General features: G+C 42.5%; 1 protein-coding gene across 4 annotated transcripts in view; it reads left to right on the top strand.

The window, feature by feature from the left end:
* The window catches only part of RFFL (ring finger and FYVE like domain containing E3 ubiquitin protein ligase), an 87300-nt gene that overhangs the window by 3874 nt on the left and 64640 nt on the right, over nt 1–18786 (top strand). The gene's annotated exons all lie outside the window — the stretch shown is intronic.

Genomic DNA, 18786 nt, shown 5'->3' with positions numbered 1-18786 from the left:
TATGTAGACTTTATTATTCATAGAATTTAAAAATCCTAAAGTAGGGGCTGGAGAGATAGTACAATGGGTAGGGCTTTTGCCTTGCACGCTGCTGACGTGGGTTTAATCCCCAGTATTTCATATGGTCTCCGAGTCTGCCAGGAGAGACCTGAGTACAGAGTCAGGAGTAAGCCCTGAGCATTGCCAGGTGTGACCTCCCCCTCAAAAAATCACCCCCCCCACCAAATCCTAAACTAATTGGATTCTTGCTAGGATAATCTTTTTTTTTTTTTGGGGGGGGGCACACCTGGTTTACTCCTGGCTCTGAGTTTAGGGATAACTTCCATGGAGTGTCTCATGGGACCCCATGGGTCCTGAAGGATTAAATCCAGGTCTGCAGCGTGCAAGGCAGGAGCCTTACTCTCTGTACTCTCTCTGGCCCCAGGATATCTTCCCCTGGGCCACAATGAAAGCCCTGCCAGATAGCAGGGATCACTGGCCTCAAGTGTTGAAAGACCTCTGTTCTTGTGTTTCCAGGATTTAACTATCCTGTTGCCATGGGCAAGACTCCCCCCCCCCCCCTTTCATACTGTAAAGGCATTCTTTGTTTAAGCCCATTATCTTCCATTCTCTTAATTAACTATCATAAAGTTTCTGTGCTTTCTCTTACTTGGACTGAATAGTCCACTTCTGTTTGTTTGTTTGTTTGTTTCTGGGCCACACCCTGTGGGGTTTAGGGATCACTCCTGGCCCTACACTCAGGAATCACTCCTGGCAGTGCTTGGGGAGCCATTTGGGATGCCAGGGATGGAACCTGGCTTGACTTCCTGCAAAGTAAACGTCCTACCCACTGTACTGTCTCTCTAACCTTCCTCTCCCCTCCTCTTTTGATGCTTTTAGACCTGAATTACAGCTAAACAGTTGGCTAAGAGATTCCTACTGATGTTTTTAAACATTGTCCTTTTTTCAAAACAAGCATAAAAACTGTTTCCTGGGGCGGGGGGGGGGGGGGGGGGGGACCAGCTCTTTGCGTCTAATAGAAAGACAAAAGCTGGCTTTCCCAGTTTTCTACCAATAGGAAATTTTCTTAACCTTCCTTACTCTCTGGTTTTGCTCCTACAGTGATTTGTCTCTAATGGTAATGGTGAATAAGTATCGGGAGATTCAAAAGTCCCCTGAATCATCAAAAGGTCACATTGTTTTCAGTGCAGCTTTAGCCTTTCTAGTGTGTTTTATTGCTTGGAGTTCCCCAGAGCCAGCTGCTCCTTGAAAGACTCCTTACCTAGCACTTTGCTGCTGAGTCACCCAGGCATTCTTTAGAAGTATAGGTTTCTCAGCCCCACCTCCTAGAGTTTTTGATGGAATGGATAAGTGATGCTGACAATCTACATTGCAAAATGTATCTCTTTCCAAAGAGCTCCCCAAGTGATTCTGATATGCAGCCAGGTTTGGGAACCACTGTTCCATTGCTTTGAAATTCTTTTTCAGTTGATAGTCTCTTTAAAAGCATCATTATGTTATTCAGGATGTTTGATTTGCTAGAATAGCCTATTTCCTTGTCCTGATAGATAACAAAGAGCTTTTATAACTTTCATGTAAATTACTGAGTCTGTGTCCCGGCCCCATCCCCCCTTATCTGTCAGGAGTCATGTGGGAGAGCTGTGAATGTAGCTTCCTTTCTCCTGAGTGGACAAATGAATGATAATGTGGAAACCACTGGAGTTCTGTGAATAGGTAGTTGAATCTAGTTATGATAGTGTCTGATAGGGTATTCGCTGGAGGTTTTAAAATAAAACTTGTATTTGGAGTGAGAACTCAAGGGATTGAGTAATTGCTTTGTAGGAAGGAGGCCCAGGCATGATCTCTGGAGCACCATGTTGGGAGGAGCTCCCATAAATTGGCAAGGTGTGGCCCCCAACAAGAGCAAATAGGATAAAAACATAAGATGTTATGTGTCTTGGGGCTGGAGCAATAGCACAGCAGGTAGAGTGTTTGCCTTGCACGCGGCCGACCCGGGTTTGATTCCCAGCATCCCATATGGTCCCCTGAGCACCGCCAGGAGTGATTCCTGAGTGCAGAGCCAGGAGTAACCCCTGTGCATTGCCAGGTGTGACCCAAAAAGCAAAAAAAAAAAAAAAAAGTTGTTATGTGTCTTTGTTTGTTTGTTTGTTTTTGGTTTTTGGTTCACACCCAGCAATGCTCAGGGGTTACTCCTGGCTCTGCACTCCGGAATTACTCCAGGCAGTGTTCGGGGGACCATATGGGATGCTAAGGATGAAACCCAGGTCAGCTGCATGCAAGGCAAACACCCTACCTGCTGTGTTACTGCTGTTATGCTTCATTTCTGTATTATAGCTGAAGCACTGAAGATAATTTGTGTGTGGAACCAAACCTTCATACTCTTATTAATATCTACTGTTAGCATTTGTTCTGGAGCCACACCCAGCGGTGCTCACGAACTCCTGGTTGTGTGGTCAGAAGTGACCTTGGTGGTTTTTAAGGGAGTATATGTGTTCTCAGAGATTGAAACCTGGGCTAGCCACATGTAAGTCAAGTGCCTTACCTCCTGTCCTTCTTTGTTTTTTTCCATTAAAAATTAAAAAGTTAAAATTTTTAAAAAATTGAATCACCATGAGCTACAGTAACAAAGCTTTCATGTTTGAGTTTCAGTTGTACAATGAACACCCATCCCTCCACCAGTGTACATTTTCCGCCATGATGCCTTGCCTCCTATACTATCTCTCCAGTCCCCCTACTCTATTAGTGTCTTAAGGAAAGGTTAGAGGGGCCAGAGAGATGTAGTACAGTGGGTAGGGTGCTTGCTTTCCACTTGGCTGACCTGGGTTTGATTTGTGGCATCCCATATGTTTTGCCAGGCACCACGAGGAGCACTTCCTGAGTGTAGAACCAGGAGTAATCCCTTAGAATCACTGGTATGGCCTCCAAACAAAACAAAAACAATAAAAAAAAGTTAGAATGAGGAGGGAAAGTTAAACCTAGAATATGATTATGAAGATGAGTCATTGAATACTTAAAACTTTTTAAAATGAGGGACCAGAGCCTCATTTTAAAATACATAGTGGGGCTGGAGTGATAGCACAGCGGGTAGGGCATTTGCCTTGCATGTGGCCAACCTGGGTTTGATCCCCGGCACCCCAAATGGTCCCTCAAGCACCGCTGGGAGTGGTTCCTGAGTGCAGAGCCAGGAGTAACCCCTCAGCAATGCTGGATGTGACCCCCCCCCCAAAAAAAAAAAAGGTAAAATACATAGTAATCACTCCTGGCCAGGAGTAGCCCCCAAAGCATAAATAAATAAATAAATAAATAAATAAATAAATAAATAAATAGTACAGGGACTGGAGCCATAGTACAAAGGGTAGGGTAGTGCACAACGGGGTAAGGCATTTAAATGCCTTGCATGCAGCCAACCTGGGTTTGATCCCTGGCATCTCCTATGGTCCCTCCAGCACTGCCAGGAGTAATTCCTGAGTGCAGAGCCAGGAGTAACCCCTGAGCATTGCTGGGTGTAACCCAAAAAGCAAAAAAAAAAAAGTACAATGGGTAGGGTATTTGCCTTGCATATGGCCTACCTGGATTTGATCCACTGGCATCCCATATGGTCCCCCAAGCCTTGCCAGGAGTGACTTCTGAGAATAGAGTGTCAGGGATAACCCCTGAGAATCTCTGGGGTGGTCTGAAAAACAAAACAAAATAAAGACCCTTCTAAAGTGAGTGAAGTGGAGGCTTTGTTCTGAGTTCCTCTCTTCTGGAATGAGTGAATGTGATTCAGATTTATCTTATCTATCTCAGTGGCAACAAGCTCAGAGCAGGCTCAGAGGCTCAAAGGCTTTGAGGTGCCCGGTTAAGCAGCACCTGACATCCATTTCTTTCCATGTCTGCCATTTTCTAGTTTCTTTTGTTTCTTTTTCTCTCTTTCAAGTTGCCCTTCCTTTGGAATTGCCAATCATGCCACTATAATCGCAGGCCAAGCCCCTGGAACTCCAAGCAAAAAAGAGGTTGCTGGTTGCTAACACCTGTCTCCCAGCCAAATGAATAGTTTCTTTTGTGAGCAGGATGTTAAAAAAAAAAAGGGGGTTATTAGTGCAAGACTGGCTTAAATGACCTTTATAATATAGCATATGTAAATCAAAAATGATTGAAAATCATTTTAGAGATTTGTTTCTTATACTATGTATTTTCATATTAAATTGGGATGTTGGTTGAGTATTTAGCATCTCAACTACAAATCTCTACAGTACCCAAACAGACTAATTTTAGTCATATTGATTGGAATCATTTATATTCCAAGGAAGTTTCTATCCTTAAGGGTCTTTGTATTGTTCTGCAAATGTCTAACTAATGTGTAATACAATTAAAGTTTTGTTCACTGCTCTGCCTGCATAATTAGTTTAATTTCTGCTCCTTATATTTCTGTTGGCAGCTGGGAAATTAAAATACTAGATGTTACATAAAACTGCTTTTTTTGAGGGGTGATTTTACTGTCAGTTGAATGGACTTAGGCCCCAGGGTACATTTTTAAAGATGTCTTATTCAACTTTCCTGTAATAGTCTCTTTCTCTCTATAGAATTAATGTATTAAGACACATAATTGGCTAGTTAAACATTCTGAAGAGACAATGTTTGGCCTTTACCCCATGATTATATTTTTTCCTATATCTCTTTTGAGGAAATGAGTGTAATTTTTGAAAATGCCTAAGTACGTTACAGTTACATACGCATTGAACTTTTGCAAAGGCTAGGGAATGGAGTGGTTTTCTCTGATAAGCTATAGTATTTAATTCCCTCCCCAATTTCTGTTCTGTTCTTTCTAGATCATTTGCTAGCCTGGGCGTGGAAGAGGGAAAGGCTGAGATGCCTGCAAATCCTTTCACAGCTTTTTTTAAAAAATATATTTCACTGAAACAGCTCCACAGGAACAGAAGTTGCTCTCAGGGAGACTTTACATTTAATTACTCTAATCTACATTTGATTTCTTAAAGCATTCTTTGAGTGAGTCTTACCAGCCTGCTGATTTCATGGAGTTGGGACCTACACAGGTTTTTGTCACTGAAGTTTGCTCTATTCTCAATGGAAAGTGTCTTGGGTCTGGTCATTTCTCCATTGTCTTCTGAAAAAAGATACAAAGCCTCAGTCTCTCAAAAGCCTTTACAAGGGCTGCCACCCTGTACTAAATTTATTCTTTTAGTTAATTAATTTATTTTGGGGGGCATGTCCTGTGATTCTCGTAACTCAAGGAACCAGGAGCCATAGGGATGCCAGGATATTACCCAGATCAGCAGCATACAAGGCAAGTGCCCTTGCTGCTGTACTATCACTCTGACCCCGAGTACTAAATTCAAACTTAATTTTGTTGCTGTTGCTGTTGAGCCAGGCTTATTAATTTCTTTATTTATATACATATATATTTTAGCCACACCCCGTGGAGTTCAGTGGCTATACCCTTCTCTGTGCTTAGGAGTCACTCCCAACAGTGCTGGGGGACCATGCAGTGCCTGGTAGTGGCAGCATGCAAGGCAAGTCCATTACCTTCCATATTCTCTCTAGCCACTTGACTTTTAAAAACTATTTATATATTATATATATAAAAATTGGACTGGAGTGATAGCACAGCAGGTAGGGCGTTTGCCTTGCATGCGGCCAACCTGGGTTCGATTCCTCCATCTCTCTCGGAGAGCCTGGCAAGCTACCAAGAGTATCCCGCCCACACGGCAGAGCCTGGCAAGCTACCTGTGGCGTATCAGATATGCCAAAAACAGTAACAACAAGTCTCATAATGGAGACTTAGTGGTGCCTGCTCGAGCAAACAATGAGCAACAGGATGACAATGATACAGTGATATATAAAAAATTATTATATATCTGGCTGTGCTCAGGGCTTACTCCCTGGCTCAGAGCTTACTCCTTACTCAGAAATCACTTCTGGTGGGGCTTGGGATGCTGGGGATTGAACCCAGGTTGGTCACATATGTGGCAAATGCCCTCCCCGTTGTACTATTGCTCTGGTCCCCTTACTTGACTTTTAATGCTTCTCTGAGTGCCACAAGTGAAACTTGCATCTCTAGCTTAGTGGGTTTGTTTGGTTTTGGTTTTGGTTTTTGAGCTATACCTGGCAGTGTTCAGGACTTATTCCTGGCTCTCTATTCAGGGACCATTCTTGGCATTCCTCAGGGGACCGTATGTGGTGCTAGGAATTGAACTACAGATGCCTTATCTCCTGTACTCATGCCTTACTCCTCGGCCCCTCCAGTTTAATGTTTACATGTCTTTTCTAGGATTGCGTATAATTTTAGGTTTTTATCTCTGGATTTTGGTGGTTATGATTCTGTGCGACAGCCAGTTCCAAAAGTAGAGGGGAAGCTCACCCTATTTGAACTATTTCAGGCTAATCTCCTTTGCCAAAACATTTTTAACCCTCTTTATGCCCTTTAAAGAAAAACTGCCTTATCATCTTGAAAGTCCTTGTGAAAGTAACAGGAAGTTAAGCCAACTGTAGATCGCTGAGTGGTTAAATGCCTGCAATTAGTGTTTGTAATCAGGGCTGTTGTTTATTTGCAACTCCTGGATGATGGCAAAATATTTAAAGGGAAGAATGAAGCTTTTCTTAACCTTCTTCTTAATGGAGTGTACTTCTCTCCCATCTCATCTTATACTCTTTCTCTTACTTTCAAATCTCTCCAGCCTGGTCAGGAACTGATCTGTACTGATCTCATGCCTATAGATGTGACATGGGAATCAAAACACTTTTTCCTAGAGATACTTTAGGAAAGCATGTTGTTCCTCCAGCGTTTTCTGTGAATTTTCCTGCTTTCATTACCAAAAAAACCTTTCACAATGATTAAGATGACCACTTGAGTAATAAGTAAGCCTTTACTAACTCTTTTTTTTTTTTTTTTTTTTTGCTTTTTGAGTCACACCCTGCGATGTACAAGAGTTACTCCTGGCTCTGCACTCAGGAAATTACCTCTGACGGTGCTCAGGGGACCATATGGGGTGCTAGGAATCGAACCTGGGTTGACTGCATGCAAGGCAAACACCCTACCCGCTGTGCTATCGCTCTAGCCCCAGCCTTTACTAACTCCTAATCTTTTCTTAATTCTTGAGACACTGGGTCCATATCTTCTTAGTTACCCTTCCCCTTGTCCATGCTTCCATGGTATGGAAGGTGAGTCATCAGAGCCTTTTAAAAAAGTGCTGAGGGACTGGAGTGATAGTAGGGCATTTATTTGCCTGCACGTGGCGACCCAGGTTGGATCCCCGGCATCCCATATGGTCCCGCAGCACCACCAGGAGTAATTCCCTAGTGCAGAGCCAGGAATAACCCCTGAGCATCACTGGGTATGACTCAAAAAGCAAAAAAAAAAAAAAAAAAGTACCGGGGAAGGGAGTTGTTCTTTCTTTTTTGCTTTTTTTTTTTTTTTTTTTGTGCTCAGGTCTTTCTTCAGTCTCTATATTCAGTGATCACTCCTGGTGGGCTCAGGTGACTATACGGGGTAGTAGGAATTGAACCTGGGTCTGGCATGTGCAAGGTATGCACTCTACCTCCTGTACTACTGCTCTGGCCCTAGGAATGTTCTAATTTGAGGAAAGAAAAAGAGTACTTTCTAGGGTCTCACAGGGATAAAGTAACTAAAATTTAGGTATTTTGAGGAATCCTTCTCCAAGGAAGGGAGAGGGAGGAAAAAGGGAGGTTTTTGTAGATTAGATCCCTAAAATACAAGTTGGGCAAGTTGTATTTTATGAAAGGATGAGGAAGACAGGGCCTAAAATGTGCAAGTGGCATGTGTGGATGAAATAAGTACAGGGACCAATACTTTCATAGGGCCTTCTTGGTGCCCTTAGCCTCTTCTTGCACTTCCCTATTTCTGTTTCTACCCTTCGGACTGCATCAAGTACCATACCAGGTTATTTCATTATACACAGATGGAAGAAAGTATTTGTATAACCTTTATATATTAGAGTTAGAAAGTTCACCTTAGCCAGTATTTGTTGTGCATTGGGTGGGGAAAGTGGTGCCAGATACTCCCAGAGCTTGACAATTGGGCTTGCCAAACCCAGCACTCCAGGTGACTCTGAGTCATGACCCCATGACCATTGGTCTAGTTCAGCCTTCCCAGCTCTCTGTACTGTTGACACAAATGCAGGTCAAAAGCTTGAGGAAGAGTGACAGTGAACCAGTTTATTAATGGAGGATGTAAAGACGATAGTACTGCAGCTTAATCTGCAGATGATCTGCAATTTTTTATATTGGACATTAAAATGCCCTTAGTAGTATCAAAACTAATATTAAAAATGAAACACATGCTTAGCACTGCTGTGGCTATCACAGCCTGCTGGGCTTGGTTTATTGCATTGTCTGGCCAATTGCTAAATGATCACCTGCTTGTTGGACCTAGCTGAGAATAATTGAGTGTGGCCCCTATATGTTTTTTCAAAAGAAAAAAAGGAGATATGTTGTATAGTATATTTGACTTAGCATTTATTTGAGATTCAGTTTAGCCGTTCCTGCTATATTAATTGTAGAAGCACAAATAGTCATCAGAGATCTTTTGCCTTGTCTCTTCTTTACAGAAGCAACACGGATTTTATAAAAATAAGCAGTTAGTGGGGCCAGAGTGATAGTACAGGGGTAGGGTGTTTGCCTTGCCAAGCCAAATTTGATTTCTGGCATGTCATACAGTCCCCCAAAAAAACAAAAAAAAAAAAAGGAAAAGAAAAAAAAAGAAAAGCAACTAGTTTTATTTGTCACTGTCACTGTCAACCTATTGCTCATCGATTTGCTAGAGCAAGGAACAGTAATGTCTCTATGTCTCTATTGTGAGACTTGTTGTTACTGTTTTTGGCATATTGAATATGGCACAGGTAGCTTGCCAGGCTCTGCCATGGGCAGGATACTCTTGGTAGCTTGCCAGGCTCTCTGAGAGGGATGGAGGAATCGAACCCGGGTCAGCCATGTGCAAGGCAAATAAATGCCCTACCCACTGTGCTATGCTCATATTAAAATACATGCATATTTTAATATGGTACAAGAGATCAAACCCAAAGCCCCACACTTATGAGGTATGCTCTCACCACTGAGCCACAGCCCTTTGCCAGAAATAATTTTTTTTTTTTTTTTTTGCTGTTTGGGTCACACCCGGCAATGCACAGTGGTCATTCCTGGCTTTCCATTTAGGAATTACTCCTGGCGGTGCTCAGGGCACCATATGGGATGCTGGGAATCGAACCCAGGTCGGCTGCGTGCAAGGCAAATGCCCTATTCACTGTGCTATTGTTCTAGCCCCCAGAAATTAATTTTTAGGGCTGGGAAGGGTTCAGTAGTAAAGCTCCTGCCTTGAACGTGTGAGACCTGGGTTTGATCCCTGACATTGCAAAAATAAACAAAAAACCAGGAAAGCTACTTTTTATGTTCTTTCATGTAATTAGATAAGTGTATATTAATGGACAGTTTGTTCCTTCAATACACTTTATTTAAATATTGTGTTTTACAATATTGTGAGTTTCAAAGAAGTGTGGGCAAGCTGGACTCGACTGTTTGGTGGCTGAGAACCATTCCCCTGGCCGGCCCATGGCAACAGACAGATGAAGGACCAGGGAACAGAAACAGGAACTGGGCCCCAGACTGGTCAGTGGTCAATTTATTTCCTTTTCGATTTCTCTCCCTACAGCATGTAATTTCTCCTCTTTTCTCCCCCGCACAGTTCGACCTCTTCCCTTGTCATGTAACAATTTCTTTTTTCTCCCTCCTTGTCCTTCCTCTTCCCTTTCCCCTAGCCTTATTCTATCTTTTCCCCTTACAGCATAGTCACATAGAAATCATGAAGGGTGGGGGTACACATAGGTGGGGTTGAACATTTTCATAACAACAAACAGATGTAAAGCCACTCCTTCAGGGGAAGTTCTAAGAGATTAACTCAAGGACAAGTTCAGCACTCCAGATTACTGGGAGTTCCGCTCAAGGGCAGGATTCTATGGTGTATTGCTTTCTCCTTTCCTCAGCTAGTAATCCATTTAAACAATCATAGTAAATTTAAACAATCGTAGTAAATTTACTTCTTACTAATATTTCTAATCATTTTGTATAAGGACAGTAAGAGATATTAAGCTTGAAGGTTGACTCTTCCTGGGGAGGGACATCTCACTATATATCCCAGACTATAGGCCTCAGGTGAGGTTAGTCTTTCCTAACCCCAGCAGGATACTTGTTTAGTTACTTCTTTTTTTTTTGTTTGTTTTTTGGTTGTTTTTTTTTTTTTTTTTTTTTTTTGCTTTTTGGGTAACACCCGGCAATGCACAGGGGTTACTCCTGGCTCTGCACTCAGGAATTACCCCTGGCGGTGCTCAGGGGACTATATGGGATGCTGGGATTTGAACCCAGATTGGCCGAGTGCAAGGCAAACGCCCTACCTGCTGTGCTATTGCTCCAGCCCCATTGTTCAGTTACTTCTTTTTGAGTCATGAAAGAGTTTGCTCTTAACTTATTATACTTCTTATGCACTTAGCTTGTCCCTTTCTGATGCCAGAGTAGTTTACAGCTTGCCCTGGGTCCATCCTTGGGATCCTTGCTGGGACCCTCCTTTTGGGCTGTTAGAAAGTAAGGGCAGCTGAGGCTTGAGTCAGGTAAATATGACAGATGCCCAGGAGTAAATATTATTTGGAGTCAGTTAACTCCCATGTTACAAAAGCCTAACATCAACTGCCTTCCTGTGTCTGTACAAAAAGGACATTGCTAGATAAACCATGCAAATGACATAAAGGAAAGAGAAAAGCAATATAGGGTTATTAGTGCTTGATGGAATTGTTTGTGCCTCAGGGGCACTGTTGTAGGAGTAACTCAATAAACCTAAACTCCCTGCGGGAGGAGCAAGGACAACCCAATGTTATCCAACAGCTTGTGATGATTTTTTTTACAGGCATTCAGTATTCTGGCACCAGTCCCACCACTGCTGTCACCTTCCCTTCACTACTTTCTCCATTTTCTCAACCACCCCTCAAATCTGCTCCCATAGCAGGACCACAATAATTTATTTTATACTGCTTATTGCCACTAAATGGCTAATCAAGAAATATTTCAGTAAAAGAAAATTTGTGAAAATTACTGTATGTTACTGTGGGAACCTTAAGTTCTTGTCTGAGGGTTTACTAAGCTGTTGTTGCATGTTCAGCCTTCTGTGTAAATGTTGTTGTTAGTTAAGATTAGTTGGCTTCTACATTGCATTCCCATCCAATCTGGTGTGCTTCTACTGGGATGTTAGTATTGTAGTTTGGAGATGTTGCTTCAGAAAATCCAGAATATTTAACTGGACAGTCCGGCCAGAGGTGTGGCAGCAGCTGTTGGGGTATGAGTGCAACTGCTAAGACTTTGGTAGGGCATGAAATTATTCCCCCATTCTGAGGTCTGTCTGGAGATTTCAGCTGGGACTGGATATCTGAGAAATTTTTGTGGCTTTTTAATCTCTTTTGAGATTTATTTATGAGTCTCTGGAACAAGACCAGTGGGAGTATGACCCTACATGGTGGCTGGAGTGGGATGTGGATCACTCAACTTACTTTTTTTTTTTTTTCTTTCTGGGCCACACCTGGCATTGCTCAGAGGTTATTCCTGGCTCTGCAGTAATGTCTGCGCCTGTAAAAACTTTTACATAGTTTATATATTTCATAGGTCTTTTAATTTATCTTAGTGCGAACTTCCATGAAGGGTCTGTGACTACATCCAGTGAATGCTGCTGTTCTCTGGGCCTTGAGGCCATCTTAGGAGCTTGATAACAGAAGTACTTGATCATTTTCTTGTGCCATCTGACTCAATCAGTCGACTGAAGTTCCATTCTACTGTGGTAGAGAAGTCCCATCACTTGGAGAACTCGCTAGATTGGAACAATTTTGATAATGCAAACGTTACTGTGACATTCAAGTGAATGACTTATCTGCTGATACATTTTTCTTACATTTCACAAATTTGATACTTAGGTGAGTACTTTAATGAATTTAAGAGAAATTGAAAGCCTGGGAGATAGCTTGGTCTGAGTATGTGACTTACATGCAGGAATCCTAGGTTTGCTCCCCCTGTATCATGTGGTCTCCTGAGCACAACCAGAAGTGGTGTCCCCTAGCACCAAGTGGAAGGAGCACCTGAGCACCCCTGAATGTGACTCTGTAGCCAAAAAGAATCGGGTAAAGCTTGAAAAATAAAAGAAACAGATAGAGAAAAAAAAACCCTTGTATTTGTTGTCTCTGTAGAGTTTTCTATTTCTTGGCCTGTAACTTTATTCATATTAATAAAGATGCTTCAAGGGAAGGGAGGAGGGGGCTAGAGAGGTAGTATAGAGGGTAAGGCGCTGATGTGGATTTGATCCCCAGCATCTCAGCTGGTCCTCCAAGCCTTTCAATAGTAATTCCTGAGTGCAGAAGTGCAGAGTGACTAATAAACCCTGGACACGGCAAGGTTTGACTCCCAAAAAGCCAAAAAAAAATATATATATATATTTATTTATTTTATTTTATTATTATTATTATTATTATTTGCTTTTTGGGTCACACCTGGCGATGCACAGGGGTTACTCCTGGCTCTGCACTCAAGAATCACTCCCGGCGGTGCTCAGGGGACCATATGGGATGCTGGGAATCAAACCCGGGTCGACTGAGTGCAAGGCAAACGCCCTACCTGCTGTGCTATCGCTCCAGCCCCCTTTTTTTAATTTTTTAATTTAAATTTTTTTGTGTGTGTGGCCTGCAGTTTCTCTGAGGCACTTTAGCTTATGTTTTTAGAAGCTTTTAATGAGTACTCTGGGAGTAAATAATGTTAGTTTGTGTGGCTATAATGTGAAAATGTGGATTTGGAGTAGGGGGAAATTCTCCACTCATCTATTACATCCTGGTTTGTTTAGATGAATAAAGTGTCAAATTAGATAGATTACTGAGCTCGTTATTTTTAGTGGTTACACAATGAAACTGTTTGGATGTGTGTGCAGAACATTGCTCCCTGTGTCTGAACTTTGGGCTGGTGAAAGTTTCAATTGTTCAGAAGCAATACTAGTTAAAAAATGCAGCTTCTGTTGTTTCTACCACAGCTGTCTAAATTACTACTCTATGGGGGCCTTTGGATAAGCATTGTTTTTTCCCTCCTTCCCTTCATCTTTGTTGTGAAGACTGGGGGTCTCAAACTTGGTTGCAGTACTCCCTTGATCCCAGAGGGCTGAGCAGGCTTTGGGGCTCTCTTGGGGATTGCCTCCTTGCCTGCAAGGCCTGTGATGTGTCACTGAGCTATCCCTGTCCCTCCAGCTAGCATTGCTTAACACTTTGGGAAACAACTTAAATTTCTGATTCTGAAATGTCAGCAGTTGCTCCTTAAATGGCTGGGAAACCTGTAAGAGGGGAGAACTGTATTGGTTGCATCTCGGTGACTCAAGTAAAACCTTTCAACTTTTATTTACTTATTATTTTTGGGTTTTTGTGGGGGCTATACCTGGCTGTGCTTAGGGCTTATTCCTGGCTCTCTACTTGGAATCATTTATGACAGGAGTCAGAGGATCAGACGAGGGATTGAACTTGGGCTGGACAAATCCAGGGCAAGCATCCTACTTGCTGAACTATTGCACTGGCCCTAAACTTTTCTGCTTTTTGGGTTATTTTGGGAGGTCACCCTCAGCAATGGTGAAGGCTTACTTCTGGCTCTGCTCAGGAATAACTCCTGGTGATTAGGAGATTATATTAGATATCAGGGATCGAACCCAGGTTGACTGTGGTTTTAATGAAGCAATGCAAGGCAGGTGCTCTACCTGCTGTATTATCTTTCCATCTCCACACAGGGTTTGAACCTGTGCTCAGACTGACTAGATAGGCTCAACTGCAATTGCTCAGGCCTTCAGCTCATCTATTAACTTTACTGTTCAGAGGAGGTTTTTATTTTTCAAAAATTTCAGTTTTTTTTTTTTTTTTTTGGTTCACACCCACCAATGCTCAGGGGTTACTTCTGGCTCTGCACTTAGGAATTACTTTTGGTGGTGCTCTGGGGACCATATAGGGTCCTGGGGACCAAATCTGGGTCCGCTGCGTGCAAGGCAAAAGCCCTACCCGCCATACTGTGTCTCCAGCCACAAGAAATAGGTGTTTTGTTTTTTTTGGGGGGGTTTTACCCGGAGATGCACAGGGGTTACTCCTGGCTCCTGCGCTCAGGAATCGCTCCTGGCGGTGCTCAGGGGACCATATGGTATGCTGGGAATTGAACCTGGGTCGGCCTCCTGCAAGGCAAACGCCCTACCCGCTGTGCTATTGCTCCAGCCCCAAGAAATAGGTTTTGTTTTGTACAATGTGGGTTTAAATTATCCTTTTATCCCTGGGCTTGTGTGGAATGTAATTTAAAGATGATATTAGCTGAACTGGGGCTAATATTTTATGTGTTTCAAGTGGCCTTGGATGTGCAAGGCCCTGGATTTGATTCCTGGCACTCCTTCCTGCTGCCCACATCTCTCCTAACCCCAGCACTTCTGGGTGGTCACCCTTAATTAAAAAAAAAAAAAATATATATATATATATACATATACACACACACACATTAGTAGTGCTCCTTATTTTCCTAGTTTTATTTATTTATATAAGCAGTGAAAGTTGATTTTTTAATTTATTCCTAAATCTAAAATTGTGTGTTTGATGTATAAGCCAGTATTCATTTTTCCCCATTTGGTGCCAGGTGTATCTATTTATAGTTATAGATACAGATACTGATTTCGCCCCTGGGGCCTCATGTTATAAATAATAATTGAAATGGTGATTGTATAAAGTAATAACAAATAAATAATTAAAAGACCACTTTCAGTAAGAATTCCTGATCTGTATAAAAACTTTAATGTGAGGGGCCAGAGAGAGAGAGAGAGAGAGAGAGAGAGCTGAAAGAACTGGAGTGCGTGCTTTGCATTCGGGAGTGCAGTTGCCCGTGTTCCAGGCCTGGTACTGCATGGTCCTTTGAGCACTGCTGGGAGTGTCCCCAGTTATCATTGGGTGTGGCCCAAGATCTTCAACAGAGGAAGGGGCAAGGAAAACTTTATCTCAGTTTGAGACATATGTGTGTCCTGCTTCCTGTACATGTGAGATCCCATTCGAAAACCAACTTGGATAATCACAGAGGAAACATCTTTAAATTTTTTTTTTTTTTTTTTTTTTGGTCAGGCTGGAGCGATAGCACAGCGGGAAGGGCGTTTGCCTTGCACGCGGCCAACCCGGGTTCAATCCCCAGCATCCCATATGGTCCCCTGAGCACCACCAGGAGTAATACCTGAGTTCAAAGTCAGGAGTAAACCCTGTGCATTGCCAGGTGTGACCCAAAAAGAAAAAAAATTTTTTTTTTTTTGGTCAGTCTTCACATTTTGGAGATGGCTACTGTGACTTGTAAGAAAAGCTGTTTGCAGGAAATCTGCCACATGTGAGGTGCTGGGCCTGGAAGCCACATCTTTGACAGTTTGTCTAATTGCTGCAGAGTTCAGATTCTTTTTCTGTTAAGCAGGGCAGAGCTGAACTTGCTGTGAGTTCGTTTTGTGAGGTTTACTCCTGCAGACCTCTGGCTCATTGCCCATAGCCCTGTGTGAGCACAGATGAAAATACCAGGATGTATAGGCACAGGTAATACCTGAAATAAATCTCAGATTGTTTGGCTGGCAGTTGATTGTTGCTGACATGTTTAGGGAATATTTTGTCTTTCTGGCATAGAAGGCACTATGAAATAATATCAGAGTATTTTGCTTACAATAATTTCACCTTCCTTAGTTCCCCAAGATGATTGGATAATGATATGAGTAAATAGTTGGTTGTTTTATTGATTTGTGTGTGTGTGTGTGTGTGTGTGTGTGTGTGTGTGTGCGTGCACGTGCGTGCAGGACATTCCTGAAGGTTTTTGGGGTTTAAACTTGGAGCTTTCCCATGTAATATCTGTGTTCCACTTTGTACCATTTCCCTGATTCCAACAGCGCACTAACTGTCTCACATACACCCCTTTCCCCATTATGCCCAGTTGCTACTATTAGTAATCTGTTCTCTATAATTTTGTCATTTCCAAAACATTATGGAAATGGAATCCTAATAGCAAGTGACCTTCTGCAATTGGCATTTTTCACTCAGCATTGTGCCCTGAATCCAGGATGTCACGTGTAGCAGTCGTCCTTTTATTTTGGTACTGGAGCGGTATTTCATGGTATGAATGTCTCCGAGTTTTTAAAAACAGGCCAACTATTAAAGGACATTTTGATTGTCAAGTCTCTGAATATTGAAGACAAAGCTGTTGTAAACATTTTTGTAGATATAATGTTTATCCAGGAATTAAGTGGGCTTTTCTCCCCTTCCCTTCTCTTTATTGCTGTTGTAATTTCTGGGGGATCACGCACTTGGTTGTGGTATGTACACACTTGGTCATGGTGCACAGGGGTCACGCATTTTGTTGCATTGTGTGTACACTTAGTCATGGTACACACACTGGGTTGCCACACACCAGAGGTTGTGCATTTGTGATGCTGCAGGGATTGTACTCTGCATGTGTGGCAGCAGGGGTCAAGCTCTGGCCTCAGGCCTGAAGACTGATGCTCTACCACTGTGCTAAATCCACAGGCCTGTTTGAGTGGAGACTCAACAAACCAAAGAGTGGCAATACCAGTTTACAGGCTCACCAGCAATGTGGTTTCGCTTCATCGTTGTCAACATTTGGTATCGTCAGCATTTTTTAGTTTGTTTTTGTTTTGGGACACACCCGGCAGTGCTCAGGGGCTACTCCTGATGTGGTGCTTGGGGATTGCTTCCAGCTTGGGACCGTCCTGTGCCAGGAGTTGATTGAACCCAGGGCTACCGCCTGCAAAGCCTGTGGAAAGCTATCTCCCTGGCCCTGTCAGCATTTTTCCCTCATTTTTTTTTCCCCCCATACCCGGTGATGCTCAGGGGTTACACTTGGTGATGTTTGGGGAACAATATGGGATGCTAGGGATTGAACCATGGTTGGCCTCATGCCAGGCAAGTGCCCTCCCCACTTTAGTATCTCTCTGCCCCCAGCATTTTTTAGTTTAGCTTTTATAATAGGTGACATATTTGGTTTTCAAATTCATCGATTAATAAAGTTGAATCAGCTGATGCCTCAGGTCTTTGATTTGCGTTGAGAGCCCTCGGATGACTCTGCCTCTGTGTGGTGGTGGTCAGTGCTGTTTCACCTGCCTTATATGCTCTTGTCAGGTGGATCTATCTAGAGTGAGGGAAGACGTATTGTTTTGGTTTTGGGACCAGCCTGGTGGTGCTTGGGAGCTACTCCCGGCTCTGTGCTTGCTCCCAGTGGTGTTCAGGGTCACCCCCAGCAGTGCTTAGGGGACCAGATGGTGCTGGAGTTTGAACCCAGGCCTTCTTCATGCAAAATCTATGCTTTGCTCATCAAATTATCTCTTTTAGCCTGAGAATAGATCTGATTGCCCAGCAGCACCTTGTATTAGCTTCTAGCACTGTGCCGCCACTGATGACAAACAGAAGGGAAAAAAGAATGGAAAGTATTCCCCAAACTAGGAATTTGATGTCATTCTTTTCATTTGCCCTAATTAATAGAAACTTAAATATGCTGAAAAAAATTTTTAAGCCACACTCAGTGGTGCTCAGGGCTTACTACTCCTGACTCTGCTCAGGAATCACTCCTGGTGGAGCATGGAACCATATGTGGTACCAGGGATTAAACTCAGGTTGGCTACATGCAGGACAAATGCCCTGCCCACTGTGTTATTGCTCTGTCTTATGCTGAAAATTTGACTCAGGCCATAAAAACATGTTAAGCTTGTTTTGTCTTATTTGTCAAGTGATCTTAAGTACTTTATTTCTGATATTAGCTTACATTGCTTATATAAAGATACTAAATTAGGGACTGAGGAGACAGCTCACGAGTCAGGGGTGCATTTTTTGCATTTGCAAGAACGTGTGGTTGACCTTTGATATTGATTCCTCCCTTCTTTCCCCCTCTCCACCACTGCTGAGTAAAGCCCTCAAAGTCTCTGGGTACTACTTGTGTGACCCCTATCAACACACAAGTTGGTCTGGGGTTAATAAATGCTAAAGTAGGTGGTTGTGTAAATGGCATGTGTGAGGTCCTGAGTTTAATCCATCCACCACAAAGCAAAAATAAAAATATTCAAATGGCACCAAATATATATAAAACAGAAGGTAGGTGCTGGTAATACAGCTCAGTGATAAAGCACTTGCCTTGCCTTGTATCTATGAGACTCTGGGTTTTTCCTGGCGCTTAAAAAAAATCAACAGCAAAATCCCAGAAGGTTAACTTCTTCCTACCAGAGCAAACTACTATTGTAGTTTTCACTAGATGAGCTCATATCCTCTTCTTATATGCGGGCACATTCTGTATATGTATTTATTCCTCAAGTCTATGCTGTTCTGTGGTAATTCTTTTTCAGTAGATAACATACTGTGGACGTTTAACCTGTGATTTTTTTTTTAAATGGTGTGTAATGCCTGGTACAGAGCTTTCACTTCCTTTCTTTAACCCTTTTTTGTTTTCTTATAAAAGGGATGAGAAAGAAACCTTTGAAAGATATAAACTATTTTATTCCTTGTAACATGGGTTTGAATCAATATACGATTGTAGCTTTTTTTTTGCAAGTAAATCAGTAGAATTCTGGGTATAAGAATGTTTCAACATTATTATAAATAATATAAGTCTGGTTTTAGGATGTGGTCTTGTTCATGCAGAATCTTGAGGGAAGCAAGAACTGTGAGCTCAACAATCTTTAGAGAGTGTACAGTCCTTTGGGTATTTGTCTACTCAAGC

This window comes from Sorex araneus, chromosome 3, assembly GCF_027595985.1.
Source record: "Sorex araneus isolate mSorAra2 chromosome 3, mSorAra2.pri, whole genome shotgun sequence".
Taxonomy (NCBI): Eukaryota; Metazoa; Chordata; class Mammalia; order Eulipotyphla; family Soricidae; genus Sorex; species Sorex araneus.
The sequence above is the reverse complement of the archived record's forward strand: the minus strand, read 5'-3'. Positions and strand labels throughout refer to the sequence as shown.